Source organism: Rhineura floridana, chromosome 1, assembly GCF_030035675.1.
Source record: "Rhineura floridana isolate rRhiFlo1 chromosome 1, rRhiFlo1.hap2, whole genome shotgun sequence".
NCBI lineage: Eukaryota > Metazoa > Chordata > Lepidosauria > Squamata > Rhineuridae > Rhineura > Rhineura floridana.
This window is the reverse complement of record NC_084480.1, coordinates 297623468-297642877: the sequence shown is the minus strand read 5'-3', so window position 1 is coordinate 297642877 and position 19410 is coordinate 297623468. Positions and strand designations below refer to the sequence as shown.

Here is a 19410-nt window from a genome sequence, read left to right as displayed (position 1 = left end):
GTATTGTAGCCTTTGTTTCAGCATCTTAGTGCATCTTTCTTTGACATCTCATCTTGCTGTAGATGCTGATTAGAGAAGAAACATTAAATACTGCAAATGAAAAACAGGTGTTCAGCATATCAATGGGTCCTTGCGTATATCCTACAAAGAAAAAAGAGGTGGCACATGACATGGGCAAAGGCCATGCATTCAAGAGACCTTAACCAGGCTTGAGTGTGTTTGACATTTTGAAGAGCAACACTGACTTCACAAATCTTTGCCTTAGGGAATGAGGACTGTATATTGCACCCACTATAACTCAAGATACATTTGAAAGTACTTTTCCCAACTTGAAGCAGAGGCATTTTGATGTGACTGGGCAAGTCCATGCCGTGGGGGAAACAGGGTAGTGCTTTCTATTAGCTATTTGTTGTATGAATCAAGGGTGGGCAGATGGTAAATCAAGATCTATTAGTAGATCTTTGGATCATCATCATCCATTTTATTATTATCAACAGACCAGAATAAAACAAAAAATAAAACCATACAGCAGTGGTGGCTGGTGGCTAAAACCCAGAACAGATTCCACTGACATGGAGCCACCATACAGTGTGCCATAATCTTAAGTATATAGCAAATTATAAAGCAAGGTATAAAATAAATGTCATCAGCCCAATACATATATACAAGATAACAAATGACATAAGTAGTTCCCGAAAATGATACTTCCATTTGCAGATGCTTAATTGCTTCCTTGTTTTCACTGCCACTGATAAAAATGTGGCCACTGCTAAAGACATCCAAAGGATTTTTATCTCCCAGCAAATATTTAACATAAATTGAAATGACCTTCCTGGTAGTTTGGCAGATGCAGGGGCAATCATTTGCTGACAAGCATAAAAATTACAAAACAAATGAACATGTTCCACAGACTCTACCTCCTGGTTATTACAGCGGCAAACCCTCAAGGATAGAGGAACGGCAGCATATCTACCCCAAAACAATTGAGAGGGCAACACATTAAATCTGGCCAGAGTAAAAGCCCTACAACAGTGGTTCCTAAACATTTTTCCCCATGGACCACTTGGGGGTCTTAGCGGATCACTTAATAATTTTTCTACCTGTTATAGCAATGTAATGTGCTGTGCTTGGTGCTGTATGATTTTTTATCATATTTTTAGCTTCTTTTCTTTCTTACATTACATTTTATTGTATTACAATTTGCATTCCATAGACTTTCTAATACAATAAAATACAATTTAAGAAATAAAAAATGCAATCAAAATACAATGAAAAATCAAAATGAATATTTAATGTGGACATGCTGCAGATCACCAGAATGAAGCTCACGGACCACTGGTGGTCAATGTACCACAGTTTGGGAACCTCTCCCTTACAATATTTAATGACATGCAAATTCCTAAAATAAGCAGCCAACTGAAATGGATCATCATAAGAAATGCCAAAGGAACCAGGTAAATAGGTTATGCAGGAGTGAGCCAAAAGGTCCTAAGAAGAAAGATCTTCAGATTCAGATTAAGTTTTATTCAAATTCAAAATAAAACTGAGTGCAACCCACCCAGTAAAACCCAATGGAACCTACGTAAGCGTAATTGAAAAAACTGCAAAAGTCACACAGAACGTCCTGTACATTGTGTCCATTGATGATTCCCTTCCCATGAGGGGTTAATTTGTTCATCATTCAAAACATTAAGCATATGAAAATATATTTCCAGTGATGATTTCTCAATCATGTTATTACTGGATCTAATTAAAGTTCCTTGGGCAACAGAAATCTCCAGTAGCTTTCTATTATTATTATTATTATTATTATTATTATTATTATTATTATTATTATTATTATTATTATTATTATCCCATATTTCCTCCCAGTAGGAACCAAGGGCAGCTTATAAATATAAATTATAAATATGTCAAAGCACACAGAGAGAATGAATCTTACATTCTATAAATGTAATTATGATCTGGAAATCCATAGTAGTGTTGTTGCATTGGTAAGCAATAGCCAGCTTCTACACAAGGAGCTCTGAGCCAAGATGACTGTATTGTAGGCTACAAGCTAGTTGAAATAATTGATAGAAAGGTTTAGTCTGGCCAGGTACTCAAAGTGTTATAGGTAATGCTCCTCTCATTGATGTTAGGGGAATGCATAGAAAATGCATCACTCTGTGCCCAACCACAACATCAGTTCCTAGTGTTCCATATTACTTTCATAAGCATGTTCAATTTTTCCACGCTGTTACATGGGATCATGGGCAGAACATGGGAGTGTAGGCTTAGAGTTCTGTCCCATGTTAGTCATATGCACAGAAGACCCATTGAAATGAATAGACATAACTAACTTAGGTCCATTAATTGCAATGGGCCTACTCTGAATAAAACTTAGTTGGATACAGCCCATGAGACACTTAGGATCAGATGCTCATAGTAAAGTTAGGGATTGAGTGTTTGGACAAATATTACGATGACTGAAAGTATGTTTATATTTATTTCTCTTCTATCATTTTTCCAACGAGCCCAGATAAGCATATAACATCACAACCACCCTGTAAGGTAGGATAGTTGGGTATGAATATGAAGACCTTCCTGTGTTTTGAGACAACCAACATACTATCCAGCTATCCCTGTTTACCTGTGCCTTACACACTTTTGCCCTCATAGATCCAGGCTGAGCATCTGAAGATGGTTTAGATGACCTTAGATGTTCCCTTTGGCTGGTTCTAGTCAAAGTTCTGTTAGCAGTATTTTGGACCAAATGAAGCTCCCAAGAAGCCTTCAAAGACAATCCACATACAGTGCACCTCAGTATGCAATTTGGATGTTACCAGGATGTGGAGAACAGTGGCTAACCTATCTCTGTCCAGGAAGGGTTGCAGACTTAGGCAGCAGATGGGATTTTGCCAAGGATTCCATACCCCATACCAGGAATTCTCTGGCCAGCTCACAAAGGAAAAGGAAGCAAGTACAGTAGGGCCCCACTCATACGGCGGGTTATGTTCCAGACCCCCGCCTAAAAGCGAAACCTACCAAAAAGGGGAACTCTGTCAATAAAATGGCGCCCGACACCCGAAAAATGCTGTAAAAAAGGAACAAACGCTGTATGAGTGGGGCCTTATTGAATTGAATTGTAATTGAAAACCGCCATATTAGCGGAATGCCGAAAAGTGGGACTCTAAACATAACGTGATTAAAGTATAACACAAAACAGCAAATGCTATAATATTTTAATTAAAAATCTAAAACAGAATTTAAAACTCAACTTAAAACTGTGAGGCCCAGAATGTATAACATAAGCTGTTTCAAAAGTCTGGGTGAATAGACTGCCACCAAAAACACATCAAGAGACAGGGCAAAACATCAAGAAATAGTACAAAATCTAAAGTGGGATGGCTAAGCTGTGGTTCTCTAGATATTGTTGAAGTATAACTCCCATCATCCCTGAGAATTACCCATGCTGATTGGGGCTGCTGGGAGATGAATGGAGTCAAACATCATCTGGAGGGCCACAGTTCCCCCCATTCCTGATCATTCCTGAGCTGCAAACAACCATTCAGGGACAGGGTGAAACCCTATCCAGAAGAGGTTGAACACCTCCTTTCCAGTCAATTGAAGCATCCATTTCAGCTTCAGTTTGCTGGCCCTCATCCACAGATTCGCCTGGAATGGATGAACAAGAGAAATTGAGCCAAGTGTCATCGCCTAAACCTCAAATGCATTTGTTGCTGTGCATTAACATTTTGTCTATAACAGCTTTGGGGTAAATTATACCACCACAGTCAAAATGCGAAAATGAGCAACATATCTCAAAAGTATTTAATTTTGAATTCTTGTGTTGACCATAGCTTGTGGCACTTCAGATTACAACTCTGTCCAGAAAACTACGTCACACCACAGCAGAACACTTTTTTTTAAAGTTTTAATAATTTGCTAATTATATTTCGGCTGTTTGCCCCCTTCTGGTTGCTTCTGGCAGTCTGTGAATATTGAATCAGGAATACCATCGTTAATGAATGGGGCTGAGTTTAGAATCTTTGTTACAACTAGTCAATGATTATCTGTAGAGCAAAATGTGGCCTTTGAGGGGAAAAACTGAGGGGGTGGGTGGAGTTGAGGACTAAAGCCTGTGAAACATCTGACTTGGAACGATAAACACTGGCTGCTTGAAAAACAAGAATAATGAGACCATTTTTTTTAGTATTTTCATTTAATGGATTCCAAAATAGTTACCTCATAAAATAAATAGTTTTACGTTTCCACGTTACTTTGCCTTTAATCCATATATGCAATGAGCACTCGTAAAGAAATAAAGAATGGTTGTGCCCTCAAATATTCTGCATTGAATCTACCACAGAGGCTAATTATCTTTGTCTCAACAGTGAGGAATCATTGAGCATTCCATAGAAATGCTAATTTTGCCGCAGTTGTTCTTGTCCCTAAGGCTGAGGCTGGTGTGTATATTTTGTTAAGGAGCATGGCTGACATTCCTGTAAAGATATCCCAACCTGCCTTAAATGGTTGATACAGATGTGTGCAACTTCATTCCTGTGAATTGTTTCACTAGGGTTGTTCAGGAGATGCAAGTTAAAAATATCCTCTATTATATCCATGCATCTTGTTTCATTATCGCATGATGCAAGCAGCAAGTCTGGAGTTTGGTATTCCATGCCTTTCTTATATCGGTTTGGAGGTTGTGCTGCTCTCCAGCCTTTCAGCCTTTTTTCCTATTTGGTAGAGGATCCAGCTCAGAGGGCTTTGGCCTCAGTGTGGAGGGGGGGAAGGGAGTTCTACTCTTCTTTTCAGGAGGATCTGCCCCACTTTTGATATGGCTGGTCAGCCATGCACCACGGTTCTGATTTGGTTGCTCACCATGCACCAGTGCAGAGAGAAAGAACTTCTGACCCTCCAGACATTGTTGGACTCCAACTCCCACAGACAGCATGGCCCAATTGTCATGGAGTTGTAGTCCAACAACATCTAGAGGGCCATCGGGTCCCCATATCACAGACACAGAGTAGCTGTGTGTGTGTGTGCAACCAGGTCTGCATCTCTTGAGATTTGGTTGTCTTGCAACTTCTGATCAGCGCTTGAGGTAGTCCTGGCCACCAGTAGCCACCCATCTGCTGCCACAATCACCCAGCTACTCTTCTTGCATTCTGGATGTGCTGTATCTGTCCACACAATATAATCCAGGACTCTTTTAACCCAGCTTGCCCAAATAATCATGAGATTTGATTTATCTTCAAGGGGGTCGCTTTGTGCACTTGGCTTTTGACTAGAGCAAACATATGTTTCCGAAGCTAGTTTAATGAGCCCCTTTAAAAGAACTAAAATGAAATGCCACCCCAGTTATTGCAACTTATTGACACAAATTATTCCACCCATATTTAGAAAATTTCAAAGGAATGTGGATTGTGTGCAACACTATAAGCATAGCACAAGCTTAATCTTTCATCACATATTCCATGGTGAGCACAAGCTTGGGAAATGGACACTATTTCAGGTTTCAGGAGTAGGGGATTCAAAGGATTTCAGATAACGGGCAAGATTTGCAGCAAGGTTCAAAGGCCTGTTCCTCAGCATACTTAAGATTAAATTGCAAAAATCCTCCCCATCAATCACTGTAATCATCATAGTAGCATTTTAAGAGCATGGCATTCCTTTTTTATACTTCCTAATAACAACAAGGTTAAGTATTCCTGAGGACTAATCATATATTGTATAAAACATGGGGGGATGATCCCCTGCATTCTGTAAATGGTGCCCACTGGCCACTGTACTGAATTCTCTGTCTTAGCTTTACTTGAGAGTAGCCTACTAAATCTGCAAGAACGGAACAACAGAAGAGCAGGACTGGCCCAAGACATTGCTGCCTTAAATGAAGACACCCTTCCATTCCATGAAAAGGAGCCAACTGACTCGGTAGTCAAATCTTACTCCAACACTGGTGATGGGACAGTGTCATCAACCACACCTGAGGGCAGAAGGCTACTTTAGGAGTGCAGAGCAGACTGCAGACTAAAAAAGGGTTACAAAAACCCTATTGTTTAGGGGGGGAAAAGGTTTTAGAAAAACATATTAAAAAGCAATTCCAACACAGATGCAGACTCAGTTGTCTGTCCTTTGACAACCACTATCCACTCCACAGCATCTGCTTCCTGAGGTGGTTACCTCATTCTGCCTAATGATGCCTAAGTGGGTCCAGGTTACCTGAGAGACCACCTTCTCCCTTGTAGACCTGCCCTGTTATCATGTGAGGCCCTCCTGGTGGTGGTGCTTGTTCCTGATAACCACCTTGTAGGGGCTTTAGTGGGACAACACCCACCATAAGGAACAGCCTCCCTCTAGGAAGAAGGCATGTGCCAACTATTTTTTTTTGGTGCATGCTAAAAACGTTTCTGTTTACGCAAGAATTGATATTACTAGTTGTTTTGGGCACTTAGATTCTGCAGAATCTCTGGGTTGTTTTTTTTTTAAAAAAAAAATCTTGTATCCTGCTTCGATCTCTTTTGAAATTAAGCAGTCTACAAGTGTTTTTAAAACAAATAAATGAAATAATGGCAGGGCCGGCATGTAGAAGAGGCAAAGCTGTCTTAAAACTTGTGTCCAACTTGCATGGGCATTTGGCCAATCAGACCTGGCCGCTGCACCCATTCCTCTTCCCTAACCTGTGTTGGTATTTATGAGGGTCAGACCAATCTGTTCTTCTATGGATAGCTGGTTCCCAAAGACTACTCCACTACAATAAAACACAGGATTGATCTGCAAGTCGCATACTTCTTGAAATAATTGCCACAGTTAAATTGAAATGTCATCCTTATTCTTAGAAGTAAAGGCCCAGTGAATTCAATTGATCTTATTTCCAAGTAAAGTAGAAGTGCAGCCTGTGCTAAAGTTAAGTGGAAACAGTAACAGAAGGAATTATGAAATGGACAAGCCAACTCCCCCCCAAAAATGATAGCTTGAGGAATAAAATTAAAAGATAATAGAAAGAATAAAATAAAATTCACTTAAAGTAGCACTTCTTCCCTGGCAATGGTGAAGAAGCATTTCTTTTTCTTTTTTTAATTTTTCACATTGTCTCAGCAGCTTTCCTTTACATACCAGCAATCAATCCCACTGATCCTTTCGAAGCCTACTTCCCTCAGTTGAAATATCCTCCTCACTTTCTTGTAAAAGCCAGATGAAGTTTGCAGTGCTGGATAATTAAAACAAATCTTGAATAAACTGTTTCGTGGAGATAGGAGTTTGATGGCTGGGTATATAAAAATTGTAACCAGATGTTGTGCAGAAGCCACAGCAATATAAAGATCATGAGCTTTCTTTTTTTTTTTTTAGTCCAAAGTAAAAATATTCTGATTGAAGTTGTCAGCAGGAGTGAGACTAATGTGCCTGTATTTGATTAAATAATAGTTTATTTAAAATTCAGTGTGGCCCAGAATTGGATGAGACCGAAATACGAAAAACTCAAATGCTCTTTCCTCCTTCCCCACACATTTTTTTCTTTTTTGGCCTAAATAAAAGGAGGGAAGTAGGCCTTGTGAAATGTTAACAATTTTGTGTAATATTGCCAATTCCTGTGATTATCATTGAGCATTTTTACCCCATCAGCATTCTGTAGGAGTGTCCAATGCCCTACATTTATTTCCCTTTCACTCATTGACTGGCTAAGTAAAGAAATGAAAGAAATTAAACAATACAGGTTGGAAATGTTGGAGCTGTGTTCTGGAATGGTAAATTGAATGTTTCATTTCCCGTGACAAAAAAGTCCATAGTTTCATACAAATCATCTTCATCTAGCAATGCTCATAAGTAGCAAAAGTTGTTCTGGTCCCTTCAGAAAACAGGACCTTCTTGGAAATGGCCCCACAGTTATGGAACTCTATTCTAATCCATTCAGGAGTAGCCTGTGTAGCGGGGCAGTGTTGCAGAGCTCATCAGGACAGAGCAGAGTGGCAAGACCAGGGCTGGCAGGAGTGCCACATTGGCTCCACTGCTGTGCCCACCCAGCCCCAAATTTCCCACCACCCTGAGCCACCCCAACACAGTCCCAGTGCATGGCATCGGTTCTAGTGTCAGGGGAGCACCACCATTCCACTGCGCCAGCCACTCTTGATACTTTGACACATTTAAAGACACCTTAAAGACCTACCTTTTTATTTTTTCTATTAGTGGTTAGTCTGTGTATCAGTGGCTAGGCTGTGGACATGTTCTGATCTTTGGTACAGTCATGTAGTATTGATCCTAGTAGCATGTTGCATTGATGTAATGAAATGTTTGTTGTTTGTTTGGTTTTGATATTGTATTATGGTTTGTGGCTTTGGTACACGTTTGTTGTGAACTGCTTTGTGAAACTCTTTTGTTAGTATTTTTTTTTCAAATTATAAATAATAATAAAATAAAAATAATACCACAGAAGACCGAGAAATACACATCCTGTAATGCAGTTTTGTATTCCTTTGTTGAAAAGTATTGTTAATATTCACATGACTATAAATTTGATTTAGAAAGAGAATGAGCTAATATAAATTCAGTTACAATCAGAATTAAGGCAATCTCATGTTGGCTAAAACTCCCCAAAGCTGGGAAATTGGAAGCTACAGCTCATGCTTTAACTGATGTGTCTTGTAATTAGCAACGATGTTGTACAATGTCACAAATTGTGCTTGCTTTATTTATTTATTTAACTTCTATCCTGCCTTTCCTCCCAGAAGGAGCCCAGGGCAGCAAACAAAGGACAAAGCACTAAAAACATATTTAAACATCTAAAAAAAATCTTAACATTTTAAAAATAAAACATCTTAAAAACATATTTTTTAAAAAATCTTTAAAAACATCTTAAAGAACAGTTCCCAAACAGATGCAGGCTAGGATAAGGTCTGCACTTAAAATATTTGTTTAAAGAGGGTCTTTAGCAAGCACTGAAAAGATAACAGAGATGGTGCCTGTCTAATATTTAAGGGGAAGGAGTTTCAAAGGGTAAGTCCCACAACACTAAAGGTCTGTTTCCTATGTTGTGCAGAACATACCTCCTAATAAGATGGTATCTGCAGGAGGCCACCTGCAGAGCTCAGTGATCAACTGGGTACATAAGGGGGAACAGGGTCTTTCAGGTATCCAGGTCCAAAGCTGTATAAGGCAATTTGCAACTTACTCTCCATGCATCCACAGTTCTAAAGTCTTTGCCCTGAAATGCACTTCTGCAATTGCTTTATTTTGCTTGTTTTGTTTTGGTTTTTTTTGGCTGGCTTGCACACAGTGTTAACTGATCTCTGGGCCTGACCAGTTTGCATTCCCTGAAATGGGCTTATGACACTGATTTGTGGCTGCTTGAAAATTTAGTGAACATTCATGTTTATGCCTAGTGCATGGTCCTAAACTTAACTGAGTCTCCATCTGTAGGAAATCTACACCTGTTTGTAACCTACCCTGGGACTTTAAAGTGAGGTGGGGATAAGAAATTTTAAAAAATAACTAGATAAATAGAATAGCAACCTCTTCTGCAACTGTTAAAGATACCTCGGGTCCTTTAACTTGTCCCCTTGTATTTATGGAACAGGTGTAGTTGCTGGGAGTGGGTGGCCATGGTGCCCACAACAGTTTCTCAGAGGCCTAAAACATAGGTGGCCTCTTGTCTAACCACTTCACCATATCATTATATTCTACTGTTTAACTAAAGGAATAGGCATTGCACATAGCATCCACTAGATGGCTCCTTCTGCAAACACTGTAGTCCTGGCCAAATGTTCACTTCAAATATCAATCTGTGCACGCCCTTGCTTTATGTTGCAGTTAGTTGCTACCATAGACTTTCATGCGGCAGAAAAACCTTAAAAACTTTTGAACTGCTGCTCAGATCTTCACCAAACCAATAAAGAATTGCCTTCTTTGACAAACGTAATAAAGTAGCTCAGTAGTTTTCACCGAAATTAGAAAAAAATGGAAAGGTATGATATGATATACCTTTTAAAAATTGGAGTAAAAAGGATTAAAGCGACAATTTTCAAACCTCCGTTTCCTATACCTGTGGTATTTTTAATTGAATCAGTTTAAAATTTGGGCCATTTGTAGACCCCATCAGTTAGATCATGTCTGTAAAGTTTCAACTTCTTAGCTCAAGAGGTGCCATTTAGAAGTTTGAGGCTTATAATAATGGCTTTTGGGGTTTTTTGCTACTTGCCTTATCTAAAAGGGGCGCTTTAATTTCAGATAAAAATAGACATTGTTTGTGATAACAGCAGTCCCAGTTGCTCAGTCGGAGCCTAGTGTGTACAGAGTTCTCACTGTGTTTCAACTGGCACAGTCCGATACACAGAGAACAAAATGTTTCAGTGAACATTTTCAATCATTGCAGCAACAACTGTTTCAAAATGCTTATTCTGGAGCAAAGTCAGTCTGTCAGGCCAGCCTAGTGAAAAAGGATACTTAATCTGCCTTAGGCCTTATATACCACACATAGTGCATGAACCAGAGGATATCCCACTCAGCTTCTCCACCTAGGGCCACTTAGTGTGGCTTTTGCAGACGCTAAGTGCATTTGCATTTAGTGTGGTGGTTGCCGCCCTGGGCTCCTACTGGGAGGAAGGGCAGGATATAAATTAAATTAAATTAAATGCACAATATTTTCCATTACGAGAGTTGTTCTAGAGGTATACTGAGATAATTTGGGGGCTATTTTAGCAGTGATCTCTTAGAACACTATGAACAGCTTTGCTTAGGAGTCTAGATGAATAAACCTTGTTTGAATGGTGCAAAAAAAAAATAGGTCACTGATTACTCTCTGAAATAGACATTTCCAAACTGAAGCAATTTAATCAAAACACTAAAAGAAATAGGGAAATTAGTCTGAAGTGAAGTAGGGAAAGTGGAAAGCCAGGTTCCTTGTATTCATATGCCAACCTGACCAGAGGGTTCATAGCACCTGGCAATCACAGGGCTGCTTTGTTGCTTCTGCCAGCTCTACCAGATACATTCATAGCCAAAGGCCTCCAGATGTGAGAGGGGGCCACTAGAGAGTACTTTGTCAATGCCACAGTCACCTGAACCTCACAAGACTTCTGTTTACACTGCTTACTGTATTTATAGGCCATACTTTCTAATGGGCTCAGGGCTGGTAACTAGAATTTTCACCAGAAATGATAGATTAACCACTGTCCCCCAAAGGGCTATGGGGAACTATGGAAAAGATTCTTTTCTATTATAGTTGCATCCCACCTTTTCCTGAGGAAGCTTCAAGGTGGCTTCCATAAGGTTCCTATTCAGGCACTGAAAAGTTCTAGACTTGGACAGATTGAGCAAGATGTCTGCATTACCTGCCTTTAGGTCATGCCCTGTGCATCCATTGATGTAGCTCATGTTGCTGCAGCCACTATCTGGAAGAAGAGGTAAGCCATTCCGAGACTTAAGAATGTGTATACTAAAGAGGCAGAGCATAGATGGGAGTTAGTGGTCACATCCACCCCTTATCTTCACAGCACATGTTTCCCCAAAGATAAGGGCTAGGGCAATCTTGGGTGCCGGGATGGTAATTAAGACCCTGCTTGCCAGGTATAATAAAGAATAATAGTAGATTTTTTAAAGCAGCAAACAATTCCTACAACTTCATCATTTTTCTTGCCTGTTAATGGGATAATAGCACTGAGTCATTTAAACACTATATATCATATTATAGCCCCATTTCTGAAAATCTTCTAAATGATTACTAAAACCCTCTAGCCGAAAATAGACAATATTTGTTTTTGCTACAATAGAATAATAAATAGAATAATAGGGAAACTTTTCAGGATGTTCAGGCCTGCGATCCTATGTACACTTACCTAGGAATAAGCCCCATGGAACAAAGTGGGACTTTAACATCTGAAGCAGCAATCACTTTGAACAGTCGTGGTTTCCCCCAAAGAATCCTGGAAACTGTCGTTTGTTAAGGATGCTGACTGATCATTAAATCCTTCCTGGTGTAAAACCAATTATTCACTGCTTTTGGTTTTCATAGCAAAAGTTGCGGTTTTGTAAGGCCCGAAATACGTTTTTAAAACCAAAACCCTTGAAGCTGAAAATATACAGCTTTTTCATGCCTCTTTGTAGACATTATCACTCAGAACTGCTGCTGACTTGCTGTTACTCCCTTCCACACACAGACACCACCACTGCTTCTGTTAGGGATCCTTTCCTCTTTACTATTTGTTCCTAGCTAAACAGGAATCATATAGTGGCTACAATGACATCCTTGCTGTGGATATCCAGAGGCAGAGCCACTAGTATGTCCAGAGACCAGGCCAGGAACACAGTCTCATTCCCCCAGAAATTGCATGGCTTGCCTCATGTGAGCCATGTGTGATTTGATCTGACATCCCAAGGTATGACAATCCCTACATATGTGAATCAGTTTCCCTGTGTCAGTATTGTTTTCTCATTTCATGGCTTTAGTATGCTTCTTATTCATGCAAAACCTTTGGAACATGCTCAGAGACTAAATATAATCCTTTTCTTTTAATTTTCTCTAAGCTTTCTTTTCCCATAAATTAATGTATCAGGGAGCTTCCCTGTTAGATACATTTGTTATTTCCCTTGGAACTTAGCTGCTGTGGTTCAACACTTTGAGAAAAGAGGAGAGGAATTATCCACAAATCTTGAGAATTTTTTTCATGTTTGGCTTTCCTCCAAATTGTAAACAGCTGGACTGATTTAAATAAAGTTTTATTTTTTAAAGAAACTTCACATCTGTGGTGACTAATTTGTATGCCAAATTTCAGCCCAATGTGATTTGAGACAACAGAGATACTAAATCCCGCAACCTAGTAACTAAAATGGAAATACTGACAGACCCTTAACTATACCGGCCCCTTCTGTCAGTGTTGTTATAATGTACTGGCTAAAAGGATCCACATAATTAAAGTTCGACTTATCAGAAACTAAGTTTCAATTATAGACCCTTTGGGCTTCTTTTCCCAAGCCAGTATAGGAAATTTACATGGATAACTCCAATTAGTGCCATTGATAGAAATCCAGATGCCTTCATCTTTGTTCAGGGAGTCCTTGGCATCAGACATGGTGCATCAGACCATCTTGGCTGTAAGACCCTCTCCCTGCTTGCTGGCCTCTTTCCACCTGGCCTGGAAGGGTGGGGCCTTGACTGACTGCAGCTGTAAAAGGTATCACTACCTGAAGATGCCAGAGACCACCTTGACTGTGGGGTGTTGTTTGGGGGCTTCTGTTTGGGTAAAAGTTTAATTTCTGATGGTCGATTTTTTTTTTTGCTGTTATTGGGATTATGCTTTTGTATTTTATTGCTGGATTTTATTAGGAATTATAAGGATGTATTAATTTATTATATGTTTTTTATGTTTTTGTTAACTTATTGACCATTTGAATTTATTTCTTACAGTGAGTTGTGTAACTTTTTTTCTGTTCATGTTGTGAGCCGCCTTGTGCATAAATTGTTATGGAAAGGCGGCATACAAATAAACAGTGATGATGACGATGATGGTCAGAAGTGCTGCTAGGAGGGCTAGGATAAAAGCTGGCTGAATGAAACAGTGCAAACCTCTAATGCAGGGGAGGCTAACATGGTGCCCTCCAGATGTTGGCAGCATACAACTCCTTGACTCCATGATGGGAGTTGTTGTCCAACAACATCTGGAAGTCATCCCATTCGTTATCCTTGTGGTTGGGCCTATTCAGGACCCATATGTGCTGGAAAAGATGAGGAGGATTGCCTTGGGGCTGAGGTTCTCAGGGTTTATAAATGGGGTGTTTTTGTTATGTTATCACCATGCTCCATGACTGTGGAAACCATCGAATCATCAAATCATAGAGTTAGAAGGGGCGTAAAGGTCATTGAGTCCAACCCCCTGCTCAATGCAGGAATCCGAATAAAAGCATACCCAACAGGTGGCTGTTCAGCTGCCTCTTGAATGCCTCTAGTGTTGGAGAGCCCACCACCTCCCTAGGTAATTGGTTCCATTGTTGTATTTCTCTAACAGTTAGGAAGTTTTTTCTGATGTTCTGTCGAAATCTGGCTTCCTACAACTTGAGCCCATTATTCTGTGTTCCTGCACTCTGGGACGATTGAGAAGAGATCCTGGCCTTCCAATGTGTGGCAGCATTTCAAGAAGAGTGCTATCATATCTCCCCTCTGACTTCTCTTCCCAAGATTAAACGTAGCCAGTTCTTTCAGTCTCTCCTCATAGTCCCCTAATTATTCTTGTTGCCCTCCTCTGAACCTGTTCCAGTTTTATACTTCTTAAAGTGCAGTGTCCAGAAATGGACACAGTACTCAAGATGAGGCCTAACCAGTGCTGAATAGAGGGGAACTCATACTTCACACAATTCGGAAACTATACATCTGTTAATACAGCCTAAAATAGCATTTGACTTTTTTGTAGCCACATTGCACTGTTGGTTCATTTTCAGGTTGTGATCAACAACAATTCCAAGATCCTTCTCACTTGAAGTATTGCTGAGCCAAGTATCCCCCATTTTATAATTGTGCATTTGGTTTCTTTTTCCTAGGTATAGAACTTTGCACTTATCCCTGTTAAATTTCATTCTGTTGTTTTCTGCCCAGTGCTTCAGCCTATCAAGATCCCTTTGAATTTTGTTTCTGTCTTCTAGGCTATTAGCTATCCCTCCCAATTTTGTATTGTCTGCAAATTTGATAAGCATTCCCTACACCTCCTCATCCAAGTCATTAATAAAAATGACCACCCTACAGGATATTTAGGTTTTCAAGGAAAGAGGTTGTTTTGTGCTGCAATTATAGTTAAGAAGGTAATGAATTGCTTCCTTTTAAGGATTGAATAGATGCTTAGCAACAGGTGAACATTCTTGATTTGGAATTACGAGCTTTCTCGTAATTGCAGGGGAAATCATAATGTTAGTTCATGCCAGTTACGTATGCCTTGTCATATTGCACCCTAGGAATTGTACTTGCCAGAACCAGGTAAGCTCCTAGTGGAAATTTATCCCCCACCTTTAAAAACAAACAAACAAACCAGGAACAAGAGATGGTTCAGGAACTGAATGACAGCAACAATCACATTTTGTAAGCAACAAAAAAGAACTGATCAAACTAGAGAAGATAAAATAAAATAAAATAATGCTTGGTGGCTTTTTCACATCTTTTACAACAGTGAGTGATGGCTTTAGAATGAAGCTAGACATTAAGGAACTTAAGGCGTTTACTGGGCAGCTGGCCTTCAGCACCTGGTCTGTTGTGAACTGACCACACATTCACAGAATCCCATTTAATATTGCAATCCAGAGAAAAACTTTGGGAGGAAACGCCAATAGCCATTTAGCCCAGGAATAAAGTAACGTAGAAGGATAACATCAATTCCAGACAAAAAAAATTGTTTTCCACTGTGTCGATTACCAAATCTTAATAAATACCTTCCATTTATCCTTGAATTTGTTAGAGACTTTACATCCTTTCCCTATTCATGCCTTGATTAACTTAATCAGTTCTTGCAACAGTCCATCCTCTATGTAAGAACTGGATGGCTATTCAGATTTTTTTTTCCCCATTTCAAGATTATTTCCAATTTGTCACAGAAAAGTTTCACAATAATTTCCATGTTCACATTTTTTCACCTAATCTTTCAGATCATCAAGTAAGATTATTTCTAATTACAAGAGTAGTTTTATACCATCATAACGGATACAGGTTATAGCAGATGTGAGTTCTATATTGCTCTTCAGAAGGGCTCGTGGCCCCAAGGTATAAAAGAAGTCACAGAAACATTAACTTAGAATCCAAACAGACATCAATTTATTGATTAGGAACAACTCAATTGAATTTAACCTCTCTACTGACCTTATTTGGCATCTGTCCATCAAGCCAGGTCACTATGACAAAATAGTTCATTGCTATACAGTTTAAGCTTGAACACAATGGTACCTTGGAAATATTTGATGAAATAACCATGCCTAGTGTAGTTGTGATTTCTCCTTTTAATTTTGGATGCATCAGTAAGCACTATAAACTTACCTATGTACTCCATAGCAAAGAATATTCATTTTTAAAGAGCTGCTTTTTCTAATATTTTAATTGAGTTTTCAAAAACATTAACATTAGAACACAATTTTACAGTGTCAGAGCATCACATAAGCTTGCATCAATATACAGATTTCAGGTAGAAGACCAATATTACTGCCCCGCCCCTCTGCAACACATTGGTTTATTCAGCATTTATAGAATCACGCCAGAAGGAAAAATGGGTACTGGTGGGCAAAATGTCTTGTCCAAAGAGTTTACATATGTAACAAATGGAAACCAAACAGCAGATAACTTGTCTCCTGAGATTTCACCCCTAGCCTTCCTACATTCCTATGTCAACAGTAGCTGCCATATTTTTGTGTACCAGGTATTAACGGACAATGCATCGAGATCTTTCCAGTGTGCAGTTATTGCAAGTCTGGCTGCTATGACCAACTCTTGAACCAAATCTTTGTTAGTGGTGTTATTTTCTCCCTTGAATATAGGTAGGATTGCTAATGCTGGGTCTGGTAATTCTCTCAAATTAAGGTCAATGCTGCCAAGCTTTCTTTGAGAGCCAGTGTGGGGTAGTGGTTAAGGTGTTGGACTATGACCTGGGAGACCAGAGTTCAAATCCCTACACAGCCATGAAGCTCACTGGCTGACCTTGGGCCAGTCTCAGCCTCAGAGGAAGGCAATGGTAAACCCCCTCTGAATACCACTTACCATGAAAACCCTATTCATAGGGTTGCCATAAGTCGGAATCGACTTGAAGGCAGTCCACTTCCACTTCAAGGTAAATTACAGTTGAATTGCATGGTATGCTAGTTGCATAGATTTTTTTCATTCTGTATATTTGCATAATATACAACATGGTAATTGTAAACAGTAATTCCAGATCAGAGTACTGTCTACACAAATCAAGATAAATGCTCAAGATAAATGATTCCAAGTGTGGTCCCCGGCCATTAAGTTTTATTGTCTTGCTAATTTTAAATCGATCGTATTGGAATTTTAGTTTTATATGTATTATTGGCGTTTATCCTTCTAAAAAGGATTGTGTGTTGGTTATGTGATGGCCTTCGGCTTTGCAATAAAGTATACTACTACTACTACTACTAAAAAAAAGATAATTCCATGGTGTTAAAAAAAAGTTATGTGAATAATCATCACACTTAAGTTTTGCAAGCATGGAAAGGCTCATGCTAAGACTACACCCTATTCAACATGCCACTGCAAGTATTCATCATCTCTAAGAAAATTGGGAATGAAGCAGAGATGTTCCTCAATGAAATCCAAATGGTGGGCATGCAAAATAGTATTCATTTCCTCTGCATCGTCAGCAATGAAAAAGTTCATTGATCTGCAAATAAAGTATTTGTGCAGTTATTTGAGTTCTTTGGACGATAAACTAGCCAGGAGAGTTTTTGAAAACTAGTTTTAGTTACTTGATATGCAAACTTTCTGACTGATCTTAGGCTTTTAATTAGCATGTGTTTTATCATTTAGGTTTCCTCACGGTTTCGGTGGGGTGGGGTGGATAGATAGGTGGATAGAATAAATATTATATGTATGCAAATAATAAACATGTATGCATATTATCTAAAAGACTATGTGTCCCTGTATAGACCGGTATGTTCACTTAGACCATCTGGGGAAAATCTACTCATGGTACTGCATCCTATAGAGCAGTGACTCAGAACTGCGCATTTTCCTGCTATCGCCTCTGTACTGTGGAATGCCCTTCTCTCTGCCATATGTGAAGCAAAAGCCATCAGTTGCTTCAGATGCCTTGTAAAGACTTATCTCTTTGCCCAGGCTTTCCTTGACCCATATGTTTGGTCCCTGTTTTATGTGTTTGATCTCTGAATTCCTGTTTTATTTGTTTTTATTTGCTCTTAGTAGCTTTTATACTGGAGTTTTATTGGTTTTTTATACATTGTGCATTGCTTAGACCAAGGCTGGGGAATCTTTTGCCCTCCAATTGCTGTTGGACTCCAGATCCCATTAGCCCAGCATGCATGGCCAATAGCCAGGAATGGCGGGGGTTGTTGTCCAGTGACATCTGGAGGACCAAAGGTTCCCCAGCCCTGGCTTAGAGATTTTTAAATATTAAATGGTTTATAAACACTTATAAATAAATTATCTAAAGACATTCTTAACCTATTTCATATGGAGCAGTTCTGTTGTACTGAGATTTAGGTGAGACAATAAGGTATAATTATGATTATGATTTAGTGGTATTTGGTTGGAGGGGTGGGACCAGGAGAGTATTCCACTGACGTTCTTGATTTTATTACCATGACTTAAAGTAAGACAACCTGCTACAGTAATGAAATTGTGTTCTTGGTTGAAAAGGGCAATTGTCAGACTGACTTTGGTGTTCACTGAAAAACATTTCCCCAGTCTAGTTAAATTATTGCACTCATTTTAGATTTTTATGCCCGTGTAGGTTACCTGCCCTTGTTTCTCTGTATTTCATTCATTTTCCTTGTATTGATGATTAATGGGGGATGTCGAACGATAGAGTGAGCAGGCATCAGCAAAGGCAAGATCATAATTAGTTTAGCTGACGAGGGCCTCTGATACCACTTGCATCTGGATGGAAAAATTACCCTATAGGGAACTGGCTGATCACCAGGTCTTTTTAGTGATACATTGTGAAACACCCGATGAATCAAATGCCCTTTCAATGCCAAGAAAGTGTTCCATACTCCAAGCCAAAATTATGTCTACAAAAAGCTTTCCATTTGAAATGTATCAGAGTACAATTATAACCATTGTACTTTCTTGGCACCAATACCCCCCCTTCCCTACAGTATGGCGTAAAGTTAAATAAATTACTTAAATTTGATGAAACCTTGAAATTTTGATTTACAGGACTAGTAATTTTTTAATTTAGAACAAAATCAGCTTAATCTTTTACTGAAACTGTTCTCCCTCCACATTTGTGTAAGACAGAGAACTTTTAATGAAAGTTTATTTAAAAAGAAAGGAAAGAAACCAATGTTGAAGTTATTTTTTTTTTAAGGAAAAAAAGCAGAACAAGACAGCCATGCCATTGTTATTAGCAGTTGTGCCCGCAAACACAGCCTATTTTTTGGTATGTGTGTGTGTGTTCTTATTGAAATAAAAAAATTAATGATATTACTGTGCCACAGAAGGAATTTAACAAGTTTATCTGGTCAATTGTGCCCACTGCTGAACAGGGAGGAATATTAGTAAATGTTAGGTGGGTTATTAGTAAAGCTTTAGAGTTCAATCAGCAGGCCAGTTAAAGTTCATTTTGCATTTGGAAAAGCTTTGCCTTTACACAATGAAATGAAAGTAAAAATTTCTCCACAGATAAGGCAGTGTTGCCTAGTTTCATATGAAGTTCAGAAGTGATATCATTAAGAATACCATATTTTTTTACCAATTAAAAGGAGCCATGTTCT

General features: G+C 39.1%; 1 protein-coding gene across 9 annotated transcripts in view; it reads left to right on the top strand.

Moving 5' to 3' along the window:
- TRPS1 (transcriptional repressor GATA binding 1) overlaps nucleotides 1–19410 on the top strand; it is a 302076-nt gene that overhangs the window by 267993 nt on the left and 14673 nt on the right. The gene's annotated exons all lie outside the window — the stretch shown is intronic.